Source organism: Mesoplodon densirostris, chromosome 12 (assembly GCF_025265405.1).
Source record: "Mesoplodon densirostris isolate mMesDen1 chromosome 12, mMesDen1 primary haplotype, whole genome shotgun sequence".
Lineage (NCBI taxonomy): Eukaryota > Metazoa > Chordata > Mammalia > Artiodactyla > Ziphiidae > Mesoplodon > Mesoplodon densirostris.
The window spans coordinates 36147583-36174223 of record NC_082672.1 but is presented as its reverse complement, the minus strand read 5'-3'; the positions used below and the strand labels follow the sequence as shown (position 1 = coordinate 36174223).

General features: G+C 37.2%; 1 pseudogene; it reads right to left on the bottom strand.

The window, feature by feature from the left end:
- LOC132499830 (vimentin-like) overlaps window positions 1-23343 on the bottom strand; it is a 110234-nt pseudogene extending 86891 nt beyond the window's left edge.
- Between the last annotated feature and the right edge of the window lie 3298 nt (window positions 23344-26641).

Sequence of the window (26641 nt, the reverse complement as noted above, 5' to 3'; positions counted from 1 at the left end):
ATTCCACTCGTAAGTATGTATCAGTCAGGATTCTATCAAAGTAACAAAACTTGGAGGAAAAAGAGACACATCCATTCCCCTGCCTTTTGTTTGTTTGTTTATATATTGGCTTATGTGATTATAAGGGCTGACTAGGCAAGTCCAAAATCCATAAGGCAGGGTAAGCTAGAAATTCTTGGGCAGAAGTTGAAGCCTCAGTCCACAAGTGGAATTTCTTCTTCCTCAGGAAAACCTCAGTTCTACTCTGGAGGCCTTCCCAATGATTGGATCTGGCCCTCCTAGACTATTGAGGGTAATCTTCTTTACTTAAAGTCAGCTAGTTGCAGATGTTAATCACATTTACAATATACCATTACAGCAACACAGATTAGTGTCTGAATAACTGGGGATTTTAGCCAAGTTGACACATAAAACTGACCATCACAGGTACTTTGCCTAATTTTCCATTGGATTATTGGGTCTTACTTTATTGATGATAGAATATATTTATATACTAAGTAAACTGCCCTTTATCTCTTATGCATGTTTCATATATTTCCCAGTTCATCATTTTTCTTTTGCTTTTAGTATCACATTTATTTCATGCAGTATTTTTTAAATTTATGTAAATAAATCATCAATATTTTTATCTATGGATTCTGTATGTTGGATATCAACTAGAGATATCAGTCTCATATTGAGACCTAATAGTTTTTTTGTTTGTTTGTTTGTTTTCACGGTACGTGGGCCTCTCACTGTTGTGACCTCTCCCGTTGCGGAGCACAGGCTCCGGACGCGCAGGCTCAGTGGCCATGGCTCACGGGCCCAGCCGCTCCACGGCATGTGGGATCTTCCCGGACCGGGGCACGAACCCGTGTCCCCTGCATCGGCAGGTGGACTCTCAACCACTGCGCCACCAGGGAAGCCCAACACCTAATAGTTTTATAGTTTCAAATTTTATGCTTAATTCCTGGATTCATCTGAAATTTATTTGTCATAAGGTTTGAGGTAGTGAATAATTGTATCTTACAATAGCTTCTATTTTTCCCAGCTAAATTGATTCAGTGATACATTTCTTTTTAAATTTTTATTTTATCTTGGAGTATCATTGATTAACAATGTTGTGTTAGTTTCAGGTGTGCAGCAAAGTGATTCAGTTATACATACACATGTATCTGTTCTTTTGCAAATTCTTTTCCCATTTAAGTTATTACAGAATATTGAGCAGAGTTCTCTGTGCTATACAGTAGGTCTCTATTGGCTATCTATTTTAAATATAGCAGTGTGTACATGTCAATCCCAAACTCCCAATCTATTCCTCCCCCCAATGATTCATTTCTGACCACAGATTGTGAATACCATCTATGTCATTTTAGAAATGCCAACACAAATTTGGGTCTACATCAAGACACACTATTCTATTACATTGATATGTATATTGATATTTCAGTATGAATCCTACTTTAATTAATAAAGCTTTCCATTATAGTTTGTTATCTGATAAAGCATTGTGCCTTTATTTCTCCTCTGTCAGACATTACCCACCTATTTTTGCCTGTTTATTTTGCCATTAAAAACTGTAGAATCACTTAGATTCATTTTTGAAAATAAATTTTTAAATGTATTTAAAATAATCAATTTGGTACTTTTTTGGGGAAGTATAAACATTTTATACACATTTAAGGTCTCCCTATCAAAGAACAGAACACATATTTACACTTTTCTTTAGTAATATTTTAGGTTTTCTTCTTATACTTCTATTTTTTATGTTTTTTATTAATTTATTTATTTGGTTATTCTTTTGGCTGCGTTGGGTCTTTGTTGCTGCGTGCGGGCTTTCTCTACCTGTGGCAAGCAGAGGCTACTCTTTGTTGTGGTGCACGAGCCTCTCACTGAGGTGGCTTCTCTTGTTGCGGAGCACGGGCTCTAGGGCACGTGGGCATCAGTAGTTGTGGCACACAGGCTTCAGTAGTTGTGGCTCGCAGACTCTAGAGTGCAGGCTCAGTAGTTGTGGTGCAGGGGCTTAGCTGCTCCACGGCATGTGGGAATCTTCCCGGGCCAGGGCTTGAACCCATGTACCCTGCATTAGCAGGTGGATTCTTAACCACTGCGCCACCAGGGAAGCCCTTCTTCTTACACATTTCTTCCTAAGTTTATTCTTAGTGTGTTACATCTTTTCTGTTGTCATTTATAATGGTGGGTTCTTTTCTCTTTTATTATGTTTTGCATAATAAAAGAGTTGTTTTTATGTAAGATGGTTATTGATTTTGTTATATTGATATTATACTCAGCCAACTTACTGAATTCTCTTATTGTTGGTTATAGTTTCCTGAGTGAATGTCTTGAAATTTTCAGTTATGACCTTATATCTTAATGCAATACAATTTCACTTCTGAAAAAAATTTATATTCTTTATTTTTCTTTTCTAATTTCATTGATCAGAACACAGTTAATGCTTGTGTTAGTAAGTGCTTTTGCACTTTTTTAAAATTTTAGAACAGCACTGTCATAAAACTTCCTGCAATGATGGAGATGTTCCATATTTTGTACTGCACAATATGGTAGCCACTAGCTACATGTAACCACTGTGTACCTGAAATGTGGCTAGTGAGACTGAGGAAACTAAGTATTTAATTGTATTGAATTTTAACTAATTTAAATAACCACATGTGGCTAGTGTACTATATTGGACAGTGTAGTTCTAGTGTTTTAACTTTAGGCATGATATGTTCTTTATTCTAATTCATTCATTGATGTGTTCAACCTACTGTATATTTTTCTTTCAAATTTTATAGGCCAGTATTTTTTGTTACTCTTCTATTTTTATTTAACAAAATTCTTGATTCATTAATTTCTGTTCTTTTTTTATTTATTATTGTAAGAAGTACTTAACTACTTTTTCTATATCTCATGTATTCTGAAATGTCATATTTCATTAACTGTAGATTTTACTGTAACTCAGCTTTGATATCATCTTTGAGTTGTTAATTCACTGAAATTTGCCTTGTGGGCACATATGATCTTTATTTTTTTTCTCTCAATAACTGGCAGTCTGAGAGGTATCATGTAGCTCAATGCAAATCTGTTTAGCTGACAGGATTTGTTAATTTGAACAATAGAGATGATAAATTATTTATAGGTGAGGGGGGAAAAAAGATGAAAAATATTGGAGAGGACCTGGTGTTTCTGAAGTTTAGTCCAGGTTAGCACAGGAGAGGAGAAATAAATCCAAATGTGAGAAGAGGATGTTAAAACAGAATAGGAAAAAAAAAAGTAGGAACTGAATACTGAAAAGGTCAGAATGTTCCCTTAGATCATCACTACAAAACATTCCTGGGAGTATAATGAAGACTAATTCCCTAATTGGCTTAATCTGCTGGTTCTAGATCAGTGCCAAACAATAACCCCTCCAAAGAACCAAGAAGCAGAACTACTATAATAGTCTTGGTCTGGTCTACATCTTAAGCTGAGAGAAGTGTATGTTCCTCATTTTTCAGATGAGTCAACAAAGGGCTTTGAAGAGTGCCTGACACATAGTGATTTCTTCTGAATATTAGTCTGATGAATGAGCAAATGAAAAATGGTTCAGTGAAGGTCAGAGAGCTGGCGACACGTGGAGAATTAGGGGTAAGTGATACTTATCTCCTGGCTCCTAATGCCTTAGTCTTTCTATATTCATATATAGTCTTTCATACTCATCTGTTTTTCTTTATTTATATAAATATGACAGATTTAAACTTTCACTTCGTTGGATAGGTATTGTTTCCGTTTCTTCTTTTCCTAATCTTAACAATGAGAAAAAGAAACTCTAGAAAAAAGCAGTGGTGGGTACAGCCAATGACAGTTTTTAGGAAATATGTACCAAAGAGAAGGACTGTATAGGTATATGATGGGAACATCCAGACAGTACAAATAATTTCATATGGATTATTATCACTGCACTCCAGCAATACACACACAGGTAAGAGATGAAGAGCACTCAGAGTAATTGCATGTAGGATGAGATAGGTTTATATTTGCAGTACCAACCCCAGTAGTTTAGTGGTGGCTTTCTGGAACACTGTTGAGGAAAATTCAGATGTCATGCACAAGATCAACAAGAAAGTGTACCTGATTGATTAAAAATGTCTATCATGGCCATGGAGGGAGATGCAGCATTATGAATACCACAGATTTTCAACTTTGACATTATAATTGCTTTCATATCATTCAGTGAATTATCTTTGCTGGCAGACAGTAGACAATTTGTATGTATTTGTAGAATTAACTTTTGTTAAAATAAGCATTCTACTTCTAACAGGGGCTTAATAGATATTTGATAAGTAACATATGTAGTGATCAAAGTGTGCTGATAGGAAGATCTATTAGAAAAGATAAGAGAATATTATTCCAGAATAAAATCACCTAGCTCTATTGCCTGGAAATGAATAGGAAGACAGAGAGATTTTTCGATACCCAGGAAAGATGATTGACATTGCCTCCCATGCCAGTGGTTAGATGAAAAAAAAAAAGCCCTTTAATTGCAATATTTTAGAGAAGTTCAATTAAGTCTACACTTTGAAAAGTTTGGGGCTGAAGTCAATTAAAAAGTACAAGAGAACTAGGTTAAACTTGTGGTTAATGTGGTTGCACCATTCAATAACATGTGGGACACATTCTTGGATGGAAGAAACCATCATCCAAGTTTAGAATTATTTGGAACCTGCGGCTTTTGAGATCTGAACCCAACCTGAACTTTTTGGTGCTGTGTGTTTTCTTTTTGTTTTGTTTCCTGGGAAGAGAACATGTCATGCGTGAGAGTGTGTGTGTGTGTGTGTGTATTCATTCTAAAGTTTATAAAAATTATTGTAAAGCCAATTGGGAAATATGTTTCTAAATACACTTTGATGAGTTTACTGTAAACAAATTAATATAACTTTCCATTAAAATATATGAATATTTAAAAATTGAAGGGAAAGATACTTAGAAAAACATAGCTTAGGTTTTACCCAAACAAGAACATTTGTAAAAAAAATAGCTAAAAAATATTAGATGATCTCAAATTGTGGCCCAGCTCAAAACCTTAAATTACACTGTTTACCAATATTCAGGTTTCCTAGGATCCCCAAGCAGTAGAAGGTAAAACTATTACTCCTTGGGGAAGAGAATTTCAGATCTCTGATTTTGGTCTCCTGCTCATTCGTCAAACCGCACTGGAACCTGTCCTTGGTTGGATAATATATAGGGCCACCATGCAAGTTCTAAGAGCCACCTGGGAGAAATGATTAAAATCATGTGGCTAAGCTCTTCAAAACATATAGAAAAATTGATATGCCTGTCCCTGGGGGAGGAAAAGAAATCCACAAGAATAATGACCTTAATGGAGCCTTGGGGTTGCTTGACTTCCAGTGTGTATTCTGTAGTGCAGCCAAATCTTCTAATCTGAAGGACTGTGGTGTTGGCCAGCAGGAGAGTAAAATAAATGTATGGCAAACAGGACTTTGTTTGCATGTGGTTTTGTGAGAATATCATTCTTTTAAATAGTAAGTCGTTTTACTGTTTTACTTAGTTGATTGTGCTACTTTATATTTTTTTAAAAGGTGCCATTTTAATATAACATGGTAGAATGGAAAGAGCATGGGTTTTTGAGTCAGGCAGATCTGACTTAGGCATTCACTAGCTGAGTGAGTTGGAGCAAGAACTGTATGTGGTGTATGATGTGAACAAATACTTGTCAAAGGAGGGAATGAATGAATAAAAGCAATTAACCACTCTTAGCCTCAATAAAACTGACCTTGTTAAAATTTCATTAAAAATGAAAAATTTTAATTTTCATATAATGGGACCAGATTGGTAAGCATTTTAGTACAAAAAAATGGAATAGAACCTCTTCTTCCTACTAGAGGATTTTGACAAAACTGTAACAAATTAGAGAACAAATTTGACCTTATCATAAAAGAGATAGAAATTAAGAGATCACATTTAGAATATTCTTTTGCCAATGTTTGGATTGTGCAAGTGTTCAACACTGCTGTTTGGTACTGTTGTACTATTAGGCTGCTATGATCTTCTGAAATATGTAGTGAATGTTAGTGTTCATAGTCTAACTTTTGGACATCTATAGACATTATATGAGGAGCAATATTCTAGAATCTACAGTTAAGCTTAGTGAAGAAAGAATGTTCTTCATTCTCTTCACGTCCCACCTAAGCCAGTTTCTGGATATTGCTGATTGCCCCGGAATACATATATCCATTCCAGAAACCTATGGTGGTGCTCCTATAGGCTTAGAGGATGCCTGATAGTACAGAGAATCCTGGAATGCACTACATCCACGTAGGTTATTAGTCAGTTGTATACCAACTTGTGTGTTTGAGGGGTACGTTTCTGACTGGTGTGTCCTCCATTCTGAGACCTTGGATCCTAACTAATGAACAACAGTGACTCCTGATATTTAGTATAAATCTATAAAAGAAATATCTTTATTATGCAGCTACTTTTAGCCTTATAGACACTGTGTTCCCTTGTGTTTCCTTTTTTCTCTTTTTATTATTACTCATGCCTCCATATTCAAAACTCTCATTGGTTCATGACTTGAATTACAAGAGCCTTTTACCTGGCTCTGCTGTTTCTTCTCAAACATCCTATCAATTCCTGCCTGCCATAATCATAATCACAATACTCTCTGTAAGTTTCTACAATATTTTTCTATTGTCTACCACTGTAGGAGACTACAATAAAACTTGGGATCTTATTAGGTGAGCTTCAAGAGCTTGGAACTGAATTTTAAAAATTTGTCGGAATTAAACTATCAAATCAACAGAATGTACAAAAAGTATGTCAGGTGAAGTAAGAGTCTCTGGTAACCTATCTGAATATGGTAATATGTCTAAGGAAAGAGTGAACATTTCAGAAAGAGGAATTTGTCACTCCTGGACACATAGGAAAGAGGTGAGTGTCAGATGTATATGTTGGCAACATCTATCCAAAGATAGTCCAAGGAAATGGAAGTTGGCTATTCTACCTGGAATATTTCCATTTCTAATGGCAGAGATATTTTAAAGATTCAGATGAATGTAGGTAGTTGTAACAGATTTTAGGTCCCATTGTCAATACCATCCTCACTGTGAGATGGACATATCTACCTAGCTTAATCTGAAGCCATGAAACAATACATTGCTTATACCCATGTTCACCAAGCAAGTGTCTGTCTAATAGAAATGTGCAGGGAGATCACACTCATATTAAACATTTCTTATTCCTGTTACAAATGTTGCACCTGGGAATTCAATAAAATTATATCTGATCATTATTTAGCTTTCTGTTTTAGTCACTTTTGCTCAACTGCCTCCCTAATAATACCCCACATTTTTTTCAGGCATCTATCTTCTTGCTTGTGATCATGAGCTTCTCAGAGGCTGGAAGCAGCCTCCAAGCAAGGAGTGAATCCTGTCTACATTGGTCACTGATTCCCATTCCCCTTGGCAGTGGCTTCTTTAGACCAGAAGCAATCCTGGCATGTGAGATATAAAGGCAGTCTGCTGGTGGGCTTCAGGAAAGATTTCTCATCTGTACAGTTGTACAAAGGGAAGCATGCCTTCTCCCTCTAAAGGACTCGGAGTTCTGCAATGATACACCAGCATTTTGATATCCACCCCAGTCTTACATGTATTAAATTTAACATGATTCATTCTCTCAAAATCTGATAATCCCTTGGCATTGGTAATAATGAGCTTTTGAAGTTTCACTGTGGTGGACCTAATGATCCAGCAGAACTACCATCACATTAGTTGCTTCCAAACATCTCTCAGTGAACTTATACAAGCCTGTGATGAAGTGTTCACCAGTCTTCAGTAAAATAAGGACATAAGGAATAGGTTTTTCACATTTTTAATTTAAAATTTTAATTTAAAGGATATCCTTTATCTTGAGGTTATATATGTACTACACTTTTGTTTCCAGATTAATTTTATTAAATTTGTTTTATTTTATTAAAATGTGAAATTCCAAATTCCTAACATGGCTCTTTCTGGCTGGTCACTACCCAGTGTGTTTCCTGAGCTCCTTTCACACAGGATTTCTCACTTTCTCTAGACCTGCTTGAGCAGAACCATCACATCCTATCAAAGTCTTACCTGTCAATTCTTGGGGGCCCCAGTGTGTTTCCAGCAATTCCATCCCCAACAAATCTGAGGCGCTGTCACACCAAACCTAAAAAGTACTGTAGAGTCTCCACCTTACTGTGCTGGGCAGCCTATTCCTACCTGCTCTTTCAGATGCTACAGTTCTCTGCTGGCCCCTCTTCAGAGCCCACCTGGCAGTAGGTGCCAAATTGGGAAAACTGCCCTTTCTCCTTTGTGTTTATCTCTGATGTGGTCCAAAGCAGCGTTATTAGGGGCCCTTGTGTCTTCTGTTTGGGTTCAAATATCAGCCCCCATGATAGACTCACAAGTCTATTCTCCTGTGACTGAAATGAGTCACTGGGTCAAGTTCATCATGCCTGACTTTCTCTCAGGGGGAATCCTTTCCAGGGAACTTACTCAGGATCTTGTGTTAAGTCTTTGAGAAAGCCACTCCACCAATACTACCCACTGGTATGTCTGAACTACAGCAACAGATTAGGTATGAATTTTTTTCCAGAGGGTACAACTATATTTCCAACAGGCCTGTTTCATTGCTTGACAGGTATATCTGAAGCCCAGCAGTTGGTAGTAGAAGCCCATGTGTAACTCAAGCTGAATCCTTACTTTCATTTGTTAGGAAGTTTTGGATATGAAAATAGTACCCAAACATCCAGACTCCAGTTCATTTGAGTTATTCCTGGGCAAATTACTTAATCTCTCTAGACCTCAGTTTATTTATATATAAAATGGGATGGTAGTGGAACTTACTTCATGTGTAAATTAAATGGGTTAATATATTATGAGTAAGTAATAGTGCTGTATATGGTAAATATACATGTCAGATATTATCATTATTAATTCTGTCACATTAGTTCCAAAAAAGAAATACATGTGGATAAATTTGCTTGTCTTAATATTACCTCGAGTTAGTGTATTCTGATACCATTTCTTTTAAAGACACACATAATGCTTTGAAGAGAAACTGCTATAATTAATTATGTTGTATTACTACATTCACTTTAAAGTTTACTCTGATGATTTTCCAGACTACAACAAAACAGAAGAAACCTTGGAATACAGCACAATACATAACTCAAGCAATTAATTATAATAATGTCCTACATTACTAGATGCATAAAATTGGTAAAAGCGTTACATCAGATGATGGGATATGTAAGCTAATAGAATGGAAAATTTTCTTCATACTACAGATTATCCTCTCCTTCTTGCCTTTTTATCCAGCAAGTGGCAGGGAAGTTCAAATGACTGCTCACATTGTAGCTTTAGTTCAAGTCACGGCTCAACCTCACAAAGGCACAACTGACAATTCCAGATGTCCATTAGTCACGGCACCATGGAGACAGACCCCAGTGATCAGTTTGTAAGCTGTGGGCAAATCATGAAATTGTCTTGCCACCATACAGATAAACAAAGCATATGTGCTATAGTTCAGAGCTGAAGATAGAATAAAAATATTAACTTCAAAAATCTAACAAGAAACATGCAAGAAACAATAAAAAAATATTTTTACAAAGGAGAAAATACAAACTCTGCAGACATAAACAAAGGTAGGTGGTAATGTAGAAGAGAGCCTGATTTTTGTGGTAGTGTTTCCTTCTTTGATTATTGCATGGGGCAGACCCACGCTAGCTGAAATTATGTCTAGCATTTTACAGCAACGGATTGGACTAGCCAGAGGCTTGGAACCTTGTGGATTTGTGGCTCTTCAGAAGTGCTTCTGTATTGGAATGTGTTTGTGTTTGCCTTTAGTTGTTTTTAATAAAAAAAAAAACTTGAAGAAAAAGTTTCTGCCTTGGTAGATTTTCTTTGGAATCCCAGAAAGGGCTCTTGAGGGCTCTGTGGCTCTTTTGTGATGATAAACCAAAGCTTTGAGCTTGTCCCAGTTGGAATTCCAGACACTAAAGAAGCCAACTTTAATTATTATTATTGTTGTCTACAGAACTGAGCCCCTTTCTGATTATTCAGGTTTATACAAATAGTCTTCTAAACATATTAGTTTTTTTTTTTTTCAGCTAAGCTAAGACTGCAAAACAAAGCAGGGGAAACTTTGCAATAGGGTTTCAGAGGTGCCAAGTTTCTGAGTCTGCATAGCGGGTACCTGTGGTGTGGCAGGTTTTTTTGAGAGGGAAACATTAATAAAAATAGGGCCTGCAGTGAAGAACAAGTTTCACAAACTTGTAGAAGAGATTATTACCTGGGAGAAGGTGACTGCTGAGATAAGCAGAGTCTCTGGGAAAGAAGAATTTTATTACAATATCTGACTCTCCAACTGAGACATTAATAAATATGAAGCTAATCATAGAATCTTAGCGTTATATAAGGAAACTTAAAGATTTTCAAATCCAACCTTAATCTTCTGCAAGAACTAGCTGTACCATGTCCCAAACAGATTACTCAGTTTCCACCCCAAGCATATTTCCTAGCAGATGACTCACTACCATACAAGATAACCCTTTCCGATTGAGAACTCTGATAGGAAGTTCAGCCTCATACTGGGTCAAAAGTTATTTCATTTTAACTTTGACCCATTAATCATGGTTCTGTCCTCCAAAGTTACTCCTTTCATGTAAGACCTGTTATTTATTGAAGATAGTTATTATTCCATCCCATTCCTGAAAGTCTTCTCTCATCAAGAGTCCTTAGCTCTTGCAACTGTTCCTTTTCTTTAAGTTAAATCAAGTCAAATTAACATATACTGAATACTGACTATGAGCCATACTCTGGTAGGATCTTAGAACACAAGGTTCAACAGTCTGTATTTTAGGAAGATCCCAATGGGACAGCAGGAACTGAGCGACGTATAACTTATCACCGCAATACATTCTCACAGATGTTAGAAACATGCACAGACAGGATGGTGGCCAGGGAGTGATTAGATCTGCCAAGGGAAACTGGGAAATTCTTGTCAAAACAATAGCATTTTCCAAATGAAAAATTAAGGAAAGGCATTCCAGGTGAATCAAAATACTGTGTAAGGCATAGCTGTGTGAGAAGCAAGTTGTGTTAGGAGAAAGGGTCAGGTATATTATAAAATTTTTTATATAAATCTTGAACGAACCCAGAGGTTTTATTAACATAAAATCAGCTAGGGGATCTTTTCCAATCTTCTAACTTATCTTGAATTTCCACCTCCTCTTAAATATGTTTATTCTTCCTTTTCTCATTTAAGAATAATTCTTAAATGAGGAATAATAATTCTAAAAATTCTTCCCTTCATAGGGAAGGCAGAGTGAAATAGGAGTTGAGAATTTTGGTTTTCTCACAATTTCTTAAACACCATACCCTCCTATCTCAATCAAACGGTCTATTCCTTTCTTTTCTTAATCCTTGAGCCCCAGTAGCTCTAAAGTGCTTCCATTCTTCTGATTTTCAGCCCATTCCAGGCTTTATTCTTACCAACACTATTATTTTCCTGCTCTTCTGCTTATCTGTGATTATTTACCTTTCTTGTGTTTGTTATGTTTATCCATGTAAAATATTCCTTGAGAAAGAAATCAGTGTTTTTAAGTTAATTATAATAGCTAATGATTTAACTATTATCGATCATTGTTCCAAGAGATTTAGCTACATCATTTCATTCAACATTTATAATAGCCTTACAAAGTGATTCATACTATTAGTTAGAGATGGAGAAATCTGAGAGGACTAGCAATTTAGCTACAAAATTTGACTCCAGTGCTGGCTTTATTATTCAATATATTGCAGTGATAATTCTGTAACTTTTAGAACCTTTCCCTTTTTACCACCTTGGCCCCATTGGTAATTTTATTTTTATTTTTATTTTTTCGATACGCGGGCCTCTCACTGTTGTGGCCTCTCCCATTGCGGGGCACAGGCTCCAGACGCGCAGGCTCAGTTCCCATGGCTCACGGGCCCAGCTGCTCCGCGGCATGTGGGATCCCCCTGGACTGGGGCACAAACCCATGTCCCCTGCATCGTCAGGAGGACTCTCAACCGCTGAGCCACCAGGGAAGCCCATCCCATTGGTAATTTTAAATGAGAAAACTCCACTTTTACTTTACTTGATCTATTTGCTATTTTTTTTCCTATTCTTGAGTCTATAACCATGTAAACAAATCCCATTTGTGGTTTTAGCCAAGTACTAATTGAACACCCCCTGAATGACCCCATCTGCAGATGCTTTGAGGTACATAGATGTACCTAGTAAATAAGAAATTTTCTAAGAAACTGGATTTTTTTTGCATAATTGCTACAGTTAAATAACTTATTCCTTTGAATTCATGGTTCTTACTTATAAATTTTGCTTATATTAAAAGGCTTATAGTCAAATCAAGAATGATAAAGTCAGTAAAAAATTTTTAACTCAAAATTATAAAATTAGAAGATTGTAAAAATATACATTAAACATCCTCATTAACTGTAGAAATCTGGTATTTTCTGTGCCTTTTGCTGATCTCCCAACTCTCCAGACTCCCAGGCCCTCCTCCGGCACAGGAATGCCCACTGGACAGCCACATATCTTGCCATCTCTTTAGCCCTTAAATATCTTGGCCATTACTTTAGACCTAAAAATAACTAGTGCTTGGGATCATCATAAAAATTTGTTGGCAGATTCTAAAAACACAAATGGGAAATTCTGTTGCATTAGTTTTTATAAGATGTGAAAAGTGTGTTTTATCAAAGTAAAGGACACACTTAGGAGACTTCTGTGGATAAAAAGGATGGCAACTTATTGGAAGACATCAGGGGAAATTGAGCTGGAAGAAGAACAAACAGAAGCAAAGTTGGAGGCTTTGTTAAAAGAAAGTACACTTGTTATTAGTCTACATGATATAAATATTTTTGAAGAGAAGTAAGCTCACAAAGCAGACAGTGTCTGTCTCAAGCCTGAGAACATGAAAAAGAAAATGGGAACATAAACATTCTATCAAATGGTCAGTACGTGAAGCAAGTTATATCCTCCTAAAAGACAAAATGGACACAATAAGGGTGGTGTTAGTTCTGAAGGAAAATACAGGCTGCGTTAGAAGAGATGTGTAATTTTTAAATGATCTCCAACATAACTTTTTCTTATATAAAAGAAACCATTGAGAGTGTTTCTGATCTTGTTCATAATTCTATGATTCCTTTTAAAGTGAAAATGCCTGCCAGACATTTCTTGTAGAAACTGAAATAATGTCCTTTTCCAATCCCAGATGAGGAGAAAGGAATACCTCCCATGGAGAAAGAAGAGGGGAGAAAAAGGTGTGAAGAGTGTTGAAGTAAAGGAATGCTGTTCTGGCATCTCATCCATGTCACTGACAGCAGGTGCCACAGAGGAAAAGACAAATAAAGGGCAAGGAAACCAGGAGAGCAGACACAAAGAGGGAAACAAATCCATCTGCCCTGTGCCTCATTAATCTTGTCACAAATACTTGCTGCTGAGAAATGCTAATCTTCTCACTACCCAAAGTAGCCTCCCTCACAAGAATGTTTTCAAGGTCTGGTATATCTAATGACTGAACCATTTAATAAATTACTTACTTACATTACTATAAAAGCCAGTCCAGCAGCTGTAACTTACATGTAAAGCACTAAATCCTTATACCTGACTTTCTAAAGGTTCCTCTAAATCATATTTAGTGACAGGGTGAGGTACACAGGAATCAGGATTTAGTGGCAGGACATACTTCATGCTGTTTCGGGTAGGTCAGGAGGTCTAACTTGGATTTCTTCCCAGTAACCTGATCTAGGTGAATCAGCAGGTTATAAATGAAAGTCAGTTTCTAAGACTCCAAATTTTCTTTAACTATCAGAAACTTTATAAGAACATGGTGAGAAACAGGAAAAGACCAAGAGATAATAAACACCATCGACTGATATTATGATATTGCAATTTCTCCTTTCTAAAACAATGTGAAATGAGGTGCCATTTTGTATAAGTTAAATATTTGTATCAATTCCTGAGGTTTTTATTTCTATTGTTATCCAGGAAAAATACTCAAAATGTTTCAGAGCTCACATTGCCTTTTCTACTAGGTCACAAAATATAACTTTAGATTGTGAGTTCCTCAAGGGCAGTTTCTAAGACTTTCATATATTTTTTCACTCAGAGTATGAGAATACCTTCCTAACGTGTTAAATTATAGGAAAGAGAAAGAAGAAAGGGGAAGACAAAGGAAAACAAAATGTATTAGTCTCGTCACATTCAAAGCACTGATACTCATTGCCTTGTTTCATCCTCATGACAACTCCTGGATGAATTAAGAAACTTCAGCTCAGGGTCACAGTAACTATGATAAAATTAGTGTTTGATTCTAGCTTTGTCTGATTTGAAAGCTTAAGCTCTTTGCTCTGGAAGGAAGATCTCTGAGTGTAAGCAAACCTTCCAGTGCCCCTGAAACCATGCCTTATTGATAGCTGTCTTCTTATCCTATACGTGGCATGGATCTCACCAATCTATGGAGTATTTCTAAAGGGTAATTAGTTCTTCTCTATTATTTCCAATCAAAAGACTTCTGAGGGCTTCCCTGGTGGCACAGTGGTTGAGAGTCTGCCTGCCGATGCAGGGGACACGGGTTCGTGCCCTGGTCCGGGAAGATCCCACATGCGGCAGAGCGGCTAGGCCCGTGAAACATGGCCGCTGAGCCTGCGCGTCTGGAGCCTGTGCGCCGCAACGGAGAGGCCACAATAGTGAGAGGCCCACGTACTACAAAAAAAAAAAAAAAAAAAAAAAAAAAAATAGACTTCTGCATTAGCATAGCATGGTAAATCTAAGAACTTACATTTACAAAATCTCAGAGAAGTCCAATGGTCTCACAAACACCACTAGTAACATATTCCCTTCATTGTAAAAGGGGCAATAACACGTGCTATTATCGAACCCCATGAACACTTTAGGAATATTCAGCCACTTTGTGGGTGAAGTGTAGGAAAATCATATGAAGTATGAAAAAACCATCTCAATTTTCTCATCATATTAAAATGGCAATAATAATAATAATAATAATAATGACTCATAGGTGTGCAATGAAGATTGACAAGCTACTATATGTAAAGCATAAAAGCAGCTCACAGCACAGAATAACTGTTCAGTCAACACTAACTTTTATTAATGCTATTTTCATAACTGTGATTTCGATTATTAGGTTTCTGTTCTCTGAAATGAGTTCACTAGGCCCAGAATCCTAAAGTAAAATACTTGCTTCTGTTTACTTCCCTTCCAATGTCAGTTTTATTGCTTCTATCTTGTATTCCAGGAGAGTGACTGAGCCGTTCATAAAGGAAAAAACATGAATAAGCTACAGTTGATATGAAACTGCTTATATTTGCAGATTCAGTCCCCAGTAACTTTTATATTTGTAAATAGCTCAATATTTCAGCCCCCATGTGTACCAAAATAATAATTGAAATTCAGTTTCTACACATTCACCCCCAACCCTCCCTCACCCCCCAAAATAACTAAACATAGGAGACCGTGACTGTAGCTAAATAAAAAAGCTCTGCCTTTATTGCTTACCTCTTTCTGAAAGCCTTACTGTGTTTCAGGAATGTCCACCCTTGATCTTGCTAATGCACTACTCTGAAATGTCTGATTTTATTTTTATATTTGTTGTGTACTGGGGTGAGGACAGGCAGGTAAAGGTTAGGCTGTGTGGTATCCAGAGGCTGGAAATTGAAACCTCCTGTTTCTCACAGCGCAGGTGTGGTGCAGACAGCCCCGGCCTCCACATTTCCTCACCATGCCCTAAAAATGACCTTAACCCTGACATAGAAAGAGAAGCAACATAACTGTGAAAGGCTGTTGTTGGCTGGCTGCGTGAGACGGAGCACTGGGGCTGTATCGCATTGCTCTCCCCTGCATAGTAACACTTCTAGTCTCTCCAAGTTGACCTGGACTCTCTGAAGCCATGGAGAGGTCAAAGTTAATCCTCAGTGCCCATCAAACTCATTTTATGAGTCTGCTCCATGAAGCAGTGGGAAAATGACTCAGATCAATTCTATCCCTTCTATTCAATCTTGAAACCTATTGGAAAGAACTCTTTTCTTCTAAGATATTTCACTCAGGTACACTCTATCTTTTCCACCTCTTGCACTATTCTCATTAAATAATAAATAAACAAATAAATACATATGTAAATATGTGTGCATTTATATATATATATATATATTTGTATGTACATAACACAAAACACTGAAGCTAAAGCAATATATTTGTTAGGCCAACAAACTGCATTTCCCTTACATTGCTTAATCATTTTTCATATATTCCATATCTTTCCAGTTACAAATCTGACAATGATGATAAAAGTATCTATTGGGCTTCTTTAAAGAGTACATATCCTTATTTTTTTCCTTTAAGACAGATGTTCATGCTTATACGATATTTAGGTTTTATAAGGTCCAGGTAGAAGAATGCTTTTGTTTTCAAAATATTTCTGTATTTGTCAGCATAGAATGATAGAAAGTGATCAAACCAGGGAATGGAAGAGTTTAAGCAAACGGAATTTTCTTTACCAAAATTTATTGAAACAACATGGACAGGTTTTATTCTTTTAAAAATGATGGGTAAAGTTTAGCTTTATAAAGTATTTCTTGCAACCATTTAATTAAATTCAATTCTTATGCAGTATAATTCAAGTCTTATGTAGTGTAACCTCTTTGCAAGAACGAACAGTTTTGGGGAAAGAGTCATTTCTCAAACACTCATTTGTTTTCTTTAGTAAGCCCAACCTTACTACAGAAGACTCCCTGTAACCCTCTCTTTGTCAGGGTCTCTGAATACTGAAAATAAGAAATGAAGGAGCAAGACCTGTGATAGATTTCATAAGCTTGGTGGAAGATCAATATCAGCTCATGGAAGTGTGATGTCTTAGCAGAGGTAAGTGGTTCCCCATTTATATCATTTGCTCACAGGTACTTCCTCAGAAAGATGGCCAAGAAGATGGCCAACCAGCTTCAATTACAGATCTGTTCCTATGTTATTGCTCTGTTGAGCACTCATATTTTAAAGGGGAATATTTATGAATTGGTTCTTAAATATTCCAAGTAAGAAAGACTTATGTAAACTGATGACTAATGACAAGTTTGAGGGTGGTGTGACTTATGTTCAAGTTGTACTCAAAAGAGGGCATTTCAACTTAAAATCTGAGTCTAGGCTCAATGAATGGCAGACCACTGGCCTTAGGCATGCTAGCATTGTTCACTTTGGACTTCTCGGTGCAGCAGAGAAGGCCCAGCACCAGCAATGTTTTTTTAGGGGTTGAACCCTGAAGGAGATAGTGGCTGAATTACCAAGAGAACAAGCAGTTTTTCACTTTTTTCACTTCCTTCATTTTATGCTTTCCCTGGAAATGTATTTTTATTAGTAACTAGGTTTTGAAATTTTTACCAAGATGTCAGCATAAACCATTTCTTTCTAAATAAATGCCTCCAATATCTGATGTGTACATATAGGCCAGTGTGAGCCAACCATGCTATTAGGAAACTAATAAATATGTCTCCTTTGTTTTCTATTAAATAAGAAAAAGCAAGACAATATTGCTTGTGCCAGATCAGGTTTTGACTGGTATGTGCTTATCCTTTACATAACAAGTGTATTTTATAAGAAAAAACATAGGGGAAATATTTTTATTTATTTTATTACTTGTACAAAAGCCATTTTGGCAACTTAAGAACTAATAAACTGAAATTGTCTCATGTGGTTCTTATTATGGAATCAAATATTAATGTAAAAGGCAAGCACACACCAATCATAACCCCATCTGGCTGAAGGAACAGGCAAATGTGGCTCCATTTTCATTAGTGAGGAGAGGCGTATATTTCATGATGTGTTCAAACCTGGCTGTAAACGCACTCTCAGAGCACTGCGGCATTTTGTACCACTCAGGGGTGCCATATCTACTGGTACAGGTTGATGTAATTGACATGGCTTGGAGGGAGAGGGTAGCTCTCAGTCTTGCAACTACACTAACAGAGCACCAGTGGAGACTGGAGCAGCATTTCTTGAAATTCTGGGAAGGAAAGCAAGCTGAACCAGTACGTGATATGTACAGCTCTTATAATATATGCTTGGTTTATTTGCAGCAAGTAAGTTGACATGCATGTAACCACCAAAATTTCATTCCAGAATGTTTGGTCTTTTCAATAACCAGACAAAACCATTCAAGCTCTGGAATCAAAAGACTGCATGCATAAATATTTTCTAAGTTCCTTCAGTGCTGTTTTCAGCTTACCTCCAAGGAAATTTAAGGGTGGCTATTATCAATGGAAGGTAGGTATTCCTTTGTAGGGGGTTGGGTTAGCAAGACACTGCACTAATCAATCATCCCTGAACCAATGAGGTGTGGTCATCAGGGCCTCTAGCAAGCATTGACATATTCTTTATTAGGAACAGAAAATAAGTAGGTTCTGATAATCAAAGTTGGGTCCTTCTGGTTTCTCTTTGTCACTTGCTATTAGCTGTGTGTGTTTTTTTAAACCTACTTGTGAATAGGTGACTAAATGATCATATCACCCCAAAATATATGAGTTTCCTGACTTTTGACCAGTGTGTGCCACAACTGGGATGGAATTATTTCCCTATCCTGAACTTGTTGTGGAGTGCAGAAGAACTGATAAAATAGTTCTTAAGGTATGTTGTTAAATTAGACTTAGACTTATGTTTGACATTGATTATTGATTTATTTGGCAGGAAAATAAGTGCAGAAGAGGACTCAGGTCACACTAAAGTTCTAGATTTACGATCCTATTTAAAAAATCCATCCTTTTCGTAAACAATCTTTTAAAATGTAGTCAACAGACCAAAAAAGAAACTACAACTAAAATAATTGTTTATATAAAAACTAACCCTAACAAGTGTTTTCGTTAGCAGTATCCTTAATTACAGAGTGCATTGAGAATCTATACTGTTGGACCTATTTACTTGGTAACTAAATGGTTGACTAAAGATATTACTGGAACTGAAACAACCACTCCATTGGATAATGGGACCATTGAAGATGATATTAAACCCATGCTCCTAAGAATCTAGGACTAGATCCTAAGTGAGGAAAAAGCATTCTTTGTCCTCTTGGGATCTACTGTATCTGGAACAACTGGGGGTCATATGTAAAATGCCTGATTTGCTTCTGACACCAGTTTTATTCTCCTTTAGTGAGAAAGGCTGATAAGGAAAAGCTGGTGAATCCCTGGGTCTGGCATCAAGAGGAACTAGACTTGAATATTAGATTTTCTACCTAATAACTGTAACACTATTATTGCTTTGTTTTGAAAATCCAATGAGAGAATGAACCATGAGGATTTTTGCTTACAATTTTATCCCCAAATCTTTGCCCAGTGTGTGGCATAGAGTAGATATTCAAAACGTATATTTTAGGGGAAAAAAATGAGCGAATGAACTAATACATCTAAAGTTAATTTTTTAATTTATAAAATAGAGATACTAGTATTTATCTTATAGTGTTACTTCAAGGACTGAATACGGTATTATATGCAAACCCTAGAGAAATTCTTGACATACCATAGGTGGATGTTAGAAATGTCCGTTGGTGTTTATTTATTTAATAGATTATCCACTTATATAACAAATACTTGACTTTTTTCTCGATCTGGTGTCTTAGTTGACTATACTTAACAATTAACGTGACCCTTGAAGGTGAAGATGAGATAAATTTTGAAGAAAGAAAAAAATGAATGTGAATTCAAAATTAATATGATATAAATTTGGAAAACACACACACCCAAATATTTTTGTTTCCCAGAATACCCAAAGCCTGACCAATGTTAATATATCTACATTGAATCCCAGGAGAGTTTTATACATACTTCAAAAATTAGTAAATTATATTGCAAAATGCACTTCAATTCAATTGATATGAATTCAACAGAATGGAGAAAGGGATATACAACTAAATGCTTTCTTTCCTGAAGACAACATTTTTTTCTTGAGCCATGTTAGCCATGTAATATAGATCAGCATGAGTAAGAAAAGAGACCAGTTTGGAGAATGTCATACTGCTGTATTACATTGTGACTCATAGCAACAGAAACAAGAGAGGAACAGAGGAGTTGACGAGGTCAATAGCACTGCAGGCATGGGAGACAGAAACAAACCAAGCCTAACCCCAAAGGGCACGCCTTCCAGGAACTGCTGCCTTGACGGAAAGGCAACTCAGCAAGGGCTGAGGGCACAAGTTTTCTGTAACAGTTTTTGGGACTGTGGATGTGGATATCCCCAGGCCTCCTATGGCTGGGCCACTGATTAATCCTTTGAACAGCATTGCTTCTGTTTCTGAAGGCAAGGCTGGAGCTCAGCACAGTTGCCGTGCCAAGCCACTAGAAAGGAAAACCAGAACCGGCACTGATCTTTCAGCACTGTGTTCCCATCTAAGATGTTTATTCCTCTAAATCTTTTAACAATTAAAATACTCTCAATTAGTATACAAGCATCTTTATGATTTGCTATATTCTTTCAACTTTCAGTGTAACATTATTTATTTTAACTTCGATTTAGTTTTGATGTGGTGCATGTATACAATTTACCACAGAACCCATTTTTAACATTTAACAGGATGCTTCCTTTTTCCTTTCTCAAACTATTTTAAATCACATGTTTCACATTTTGTTGGATTCAGATATGTTTTCAGCAGATAGACAGTAAAACAAACAGAAATAAATTGATTTTGGTAAACAGCAGAGATGTAACTCAAGGCAAAAGTTCAATTTACACTTTTTATGTTTCTCTTCTTCTTCTACTTTTTTTTTTTTTTTGCCAAGGGATATAATTTTCACTCTAACAGATAAGATAATCTAAACTAGAGGACATAGTCAGACAAAGTTTAGCATTTTCCTTCTATTGATGGTCTCTTCTTTATCTGAATTATAAGCTCTTCTTTAACAGTTAGTATATGAAGGGAGAGTTGTAACACAGAATGTCATGTTTATTTAAAATACAAAGTACAACTACCACCACCAACATCAACAACAAAAATTCCTTGTTAAAAACAGGTGAACTAATAAACGTCTGAAATTGTACTTGATTCTTAAAAATCTAGTGTTAGGCACTTCACTCAGGTCAAATAAAAGATAACATTTCTAACTGCCCAACAAACATGGGTCCCTTCTCCCAGGAGCTTAATCTTATTACTACATGTTGGCTCATTGGGAAGACTTTCTCCCTGTCGTTCCACAATGTTTTAAGCAAGTGGAATCCTAGGAAATAAAAATGGAGGAAGGCGGCACAACAGTGCTGCTCCCCAAATGGCTTGGGAATCCTGGTCTCCCTAAGCATCTCTTTTGTGTTAAATGCTGTATGGTTGAAACTTCCACAGAATGCCTTTAAGTAAATAAATATTTGAATGTTTATCACATGTTACCTGATTTATTCCCTCCAAATACACCTTTAAGGAGATGCTTTCTCCATTTACACTTGGAGAAATGGAGGTCCAGAGAGGTCAAGTAACTAACTTGAGGTCACATGGAAAAGCCATCATTTGACACCAGGTCTGACAGAACCAAGCCCATGAATATCCTGCTCAGTACAGCCCACGCTGCTCCACTGATGACATTATGAAGGAATTTGCCTGTACATGTAAGAGGAGAGAGGGGCAGGGAAGGACAGTTAGTTCAGTGTGAGTTCTGCTTTATCCCATATCACCTCCTTTACTTATCTCAAGCTCATCCTCAACTCCTTGTTCAGTTAAGACTCCCATTTCCTGGATGACTGTATTAGTTTCCATTGCTTCAGAACAAATTACCATAAACTTAACAGCTTAAAAGAGTACCCATTTATTAGCTTACAGTTGTGTTGATCAGAAGTTTGCAGGGCATGGTTGGGTTCCCTACTTGGAGTATTGCAAGTCTGAAATCAAAGTGCTGGCCATGCTGAATTCTTATCTGGAGGCTCCAGGAAAAGCCCCCTTCTGTTTATTTATGTTGTTGGCAGAATTCAGTCCCTTGCAGTTGGAGGACTGATGTCCCCATTTCCGTGCTGGTTGCTCTCAGCTTCTCAAGGTCCCTCTCAGGTTCTTTACACATGGCCTCCAGAGATGGTTCACAACATGGATGTTTCCTTTTTGCCAGACCAGTCACAGCTTGTCTCTTTCCTCTTCTACCAGCCAGAGAGCACTCCCTGTTTTTAAAAGGCTCACATGATTTGGTAAAGGCTCATTTAGATAGTCTCCCTTTCTTAAATTCAACCACACCACATGATATAACCTAATCACTAGAGTAAAATCCATTTTTTTCATAGTCCTAGTAATTAGAGCAGGAATCTTGGGGGCCCTCATAGATTTTAGCCTGCCACATTGAGATAGCTAAAGTTATTCCACTATTTTTTAAATCACATTAGATTAAGAAGGAATGTATCCAGAGGGTATATACTCAAATTTTTGAGTATATTATTAAGTCACATGATTTTACAATTGATGGAATCTATGGGAAAGATATTTTAGGGGTAGCACAATGAAGCATTGCAGGCTAACATAGTGACTATCTGATACAATAATTGAAGAATACAGAAATTGTTTACTGCATTTAATTTCTGGCTTCTTTGATCAAATGCTAGTATTTAAGTGAAAAATGTTCATATAATATTAGTATATTACTAAATTAATACTGTTACAGTATTTGTACAGGTGAAACTGTTGGGGAGAGGTAAAGTGAGAATAATATCTGTGGATCTATAATTGCTGTGTGCCTCCTGGTTTCCCCCTTTTTGAATGGGAGTGTGAAGAAAAGGCCATCCTTTATTTGTCTCATTATTGAGTATTGGGTATTTGGGAAGCAGATAACACAACTCTTTCATTCTCAAGTCTTCAGGTCAAGATGAGTGTTAGTGATGAAGCTATACTTGAGGAATTGCACCCAAGGAGCCTCATTTGCACCTGGACCTGATTTAGATGAGGAAATACTAGATTTTAAGCAGATGCCAAAATAGAATGAGACTAAGAAGTCTCAGGGAAGAGATGAGTGCATCTGCCATGTGCGAGCGTAGGAGGGATGTGAAATTTTATGGCCAGAGGTTGGACTGTGACATACTGTATTTTCCAAAGATGGCCTGCATGCTCTCCTCACAATGGCAGTCAGACAAAAGTCAGATCACATTTCTAACTGCCCTCAAAACCTTGATACTCTTCCCATTGAATGGTGAAGTTCATGTTTCCTCTCCCTGTACTGGGCAGACCTTTGGACTGCCTCAACTAATAGAGTATGGGGGAAATGACGCTAAGTGATTTTGAGCCTACATCATAAAAGTGCCACGCACCTGCCCTTTGCTCTCTTGGGACATAGCAACCGCCATTCCGTGAGGAAGCCCCCACTAGCTCATAGAGAGAGATTACATGAAGAAGCCACATGGAGATACTCTGGTCCTCAGCCAAGCTGAGGTTCCAACCAACAGCCAGCTCCAACCACCTGACATGTGAGTGAAGATGCCTTCAGATGATCTTAGTCCCAGCTATTGAATCACTTCAGCCTTAAAGCCTACCCAGCTGAGATCTCAAACATTGTGGAGCAAAGATCAGCCATTCCTGCTATTCCCAGTCTGAATTTCTAACCCACAGAATTTGTGAGCATAACATAATGACTCTTTTTCATCAGATTTAGGTGGTTTGTTATACAGCAATAGTCACTGAAACACTGGAAAATTAGAAGAAATTATATAGACAAATGAAGGTATTTTCAGCCCTTGACTTTTTTCATATAATTCTCTGGTAGTGCCCTCTCAGCATAAAGTATTATATACATTATGGAATCTATTGTTGAAACCAACAAAATTTATTACTAAGTTAAAGTGATGCACATTTAATGATATGCATTGTTCTTATTGCCAAGGAAGAAAGCATAAAGGAAAAATCGTTTAAACAGTGATTAAAATTTGTACAAAATATTCAGGTTTTTATCTTACCAGTTAGTCCTCAATATTTTTACTTGTATTGTTTATAATTTGAATAGATTTCTGTGATACACTGATATAATTCTAATCCAGATACTGCTGACAAGATTAAATTTCACTCAACTGTAGAGTGGGGCTAAGTAGCCCATCCCATCAAGAAAGAGAACATGTGCCACTAGAATTACTTTAGGTCTGGTTATACGCTGAGTGTAGGAAACATGAAGCTGGAGGCTTTGTATGAGGCAAGTGTCTGGAAGCCCCCTGTGAAGCTGATGAAAAGTCTGTGCTGTAATGGTGGACTAGAGTGGCTGGAACAAGAGGTGAGGCTAAAGGGATCTGAAGTGAAGCACAAGAGGCATCTGACACTATTTCTAATCCTAATATTAGGAAGTTCAATCAGATAGGGATGATCAATGGAACAGAGTTATTTGTTGGGTAGTCTATTAAACAATGGGTTGGAAGATTGCTTAGTGAAAGTGGGTAAATTAACACAAGAGCTTTAAATCAATAATTTCCAATCTGCCTTAATGGTACCTTGTTCTTCTTAAAGCAGGGATTTAAAGAGATTTACAAGACCTTCTTCTACCAGAATCAAGGCAGAAAGAGCATTGCTTTAGAATTATATAGGCCAAGTTTTGACACCGGATCCAATTCTTATTTATTAGTTATCAGGCCTCGGGCAATTTATCTTACTTTTTTGAATGTCTTAAACGTGAATAAGGAAAAGAGGTGAATATAAATGTCCTGGCTAATCTTACCCTTTTCAAGCTAAGCTGCTTTTTCTTGAACATTAAACTTGATATACTGCACTCAAACATATTGGTTAAACTACTAGTATGTCATCCCTTAGGAAGAGTATTAAGAAATGTATGTACTGGGGACTATGTATTCTCTCATTGAAGCCCCTAGTTATCTTGCAAGAAAAACTGATTCTCTTAAATTTACTTTTGGAGATAATCATATTGATTTTCTTCATTGGTAATTTGACCTTGATTTGTTCTGAGTTCTAAAATCCATGATCTTTAGCAAACACTGTTCATTTTTCCTTGCTTACTGATTAAAGATTGAAAGCCTCCTTTAAGGTCAGTACTAGGCATCTGAAAGGTGGCACCAAGGGAAAAACAAGTATCTATCCTCTGACCCTAGAAGTCAGGAGGTGGCCTTCTCCTGACTACTACTTTCCATTTCCATTTATAAATGAAAGATGTGTGATATGAAATCAAATAAACACACAGAAACTTAGAACAAAGAAAACAACCAAACAGTAAAAACAAGAGTGAAGAAACAACACAAATCCCAACTAGGCAAAAACTCTCAACATACTAATGGTCTAAAAAATTTAGAAAAATAAAGAGAAAAAAGTCCACTCAAACCAACCAACCAACCAACAAACTAACCAACCAACCAATAACAAACAAATAAAAAAAGAGAACTGCGGACTGCCCTGTGTGGCATTCTTGGTGAGTAGAGGGGCTAGCTATTAGAAAGATCCTGATCACTTCTTTTTAGAGATGCTACAGTCATGTCTTTCATTCAAGTTACATGAAATCTCTGTTACTAAAGACAGAGGGGGGCAATCAGTTTCTTTGTACAGCAGAGGACTTATTTTCACAGCAGGTCATCATGAACTTGTTTCCCTCATCTCAGCCAGCACACTATCAGCACTAGGCATTGCACTCCCAGCAATTTGATATTTCCTCTTCAGAAGCATAAACTGATTCAACGTAGACATTGCCCCTAAGGTTATGGGTTATGTATGTACACTTGCTGGTGAGAATAAGCCACCAAGTATAGAGCACCTCACCTCAATACCCCAACACCATTATGAGGCTAAGTATTAGAGGCAATTTCAAGATGTTCAGTACTTTTTCTTATCACAGTATCACGTAGTACCAAACTAAACGTACGTCATCACATTATCACAATTTTGCCACCTGCTCTCTTTTCCAAGCCTGAGACCCCCATGAACTCTAATCTTGCCAATAAATGCCTCTGTCCTCTCCTACCCCTTATGCAATCCTGTTTCAGGTTCTCATCCTCCAGAATAAGAGGGCTGTTGCCTCCATAGGCTCATTCGGAGGTGGGTGCCATAAGTTCTGGTGATTTTCATTAGCAGAAACATTGAGCCAGAAGTGGGAGCCATTTATCCTATAGGGAGGAGTACACCAAGCAGGAAGGTGAGCCCAGGGGAGAGAACATCAGAAGAAAGGATCTGACTTTGAGCACAGAGGAAGTGTGTGGCCAGAATATTCAGAGACATTAAGACCAAAGGATAGGAGTGTGAAGAGGGGGAGAAGGAACTGACACTCTGCCTCCCTCGCCCCAGGTACCTCTGAAGTCCCTTCTGAATTAACACTTTGACACTCCAAAATGCTGAAGCAGATCTATCCGTGGCTTCACTTTAAAGTAACTAATCCTTTTAAATGGAGATCAAATGCCAAATAAGTAAGGGAGGTAACACATCAATGTTGTAATGCAACCTCCTAAGAGAGATAACACCTCAGTGTGAATCAAGCTCAGTCAAAATGTAAACAATGATATCTGATCACTTCCTGCTGTTTTAGAGGAAAGGGGTGGGGATGTAACTAGGAAGCAATAGAGATGGGAACAGAAAGGCAGGCAGTTCCCTCTCTCTCTGTCTGCTTTGCCTTTTCTCTGTTTATACATGTACGTTTGTGCCCTTTATTAACCTAAAAAGTTTGCC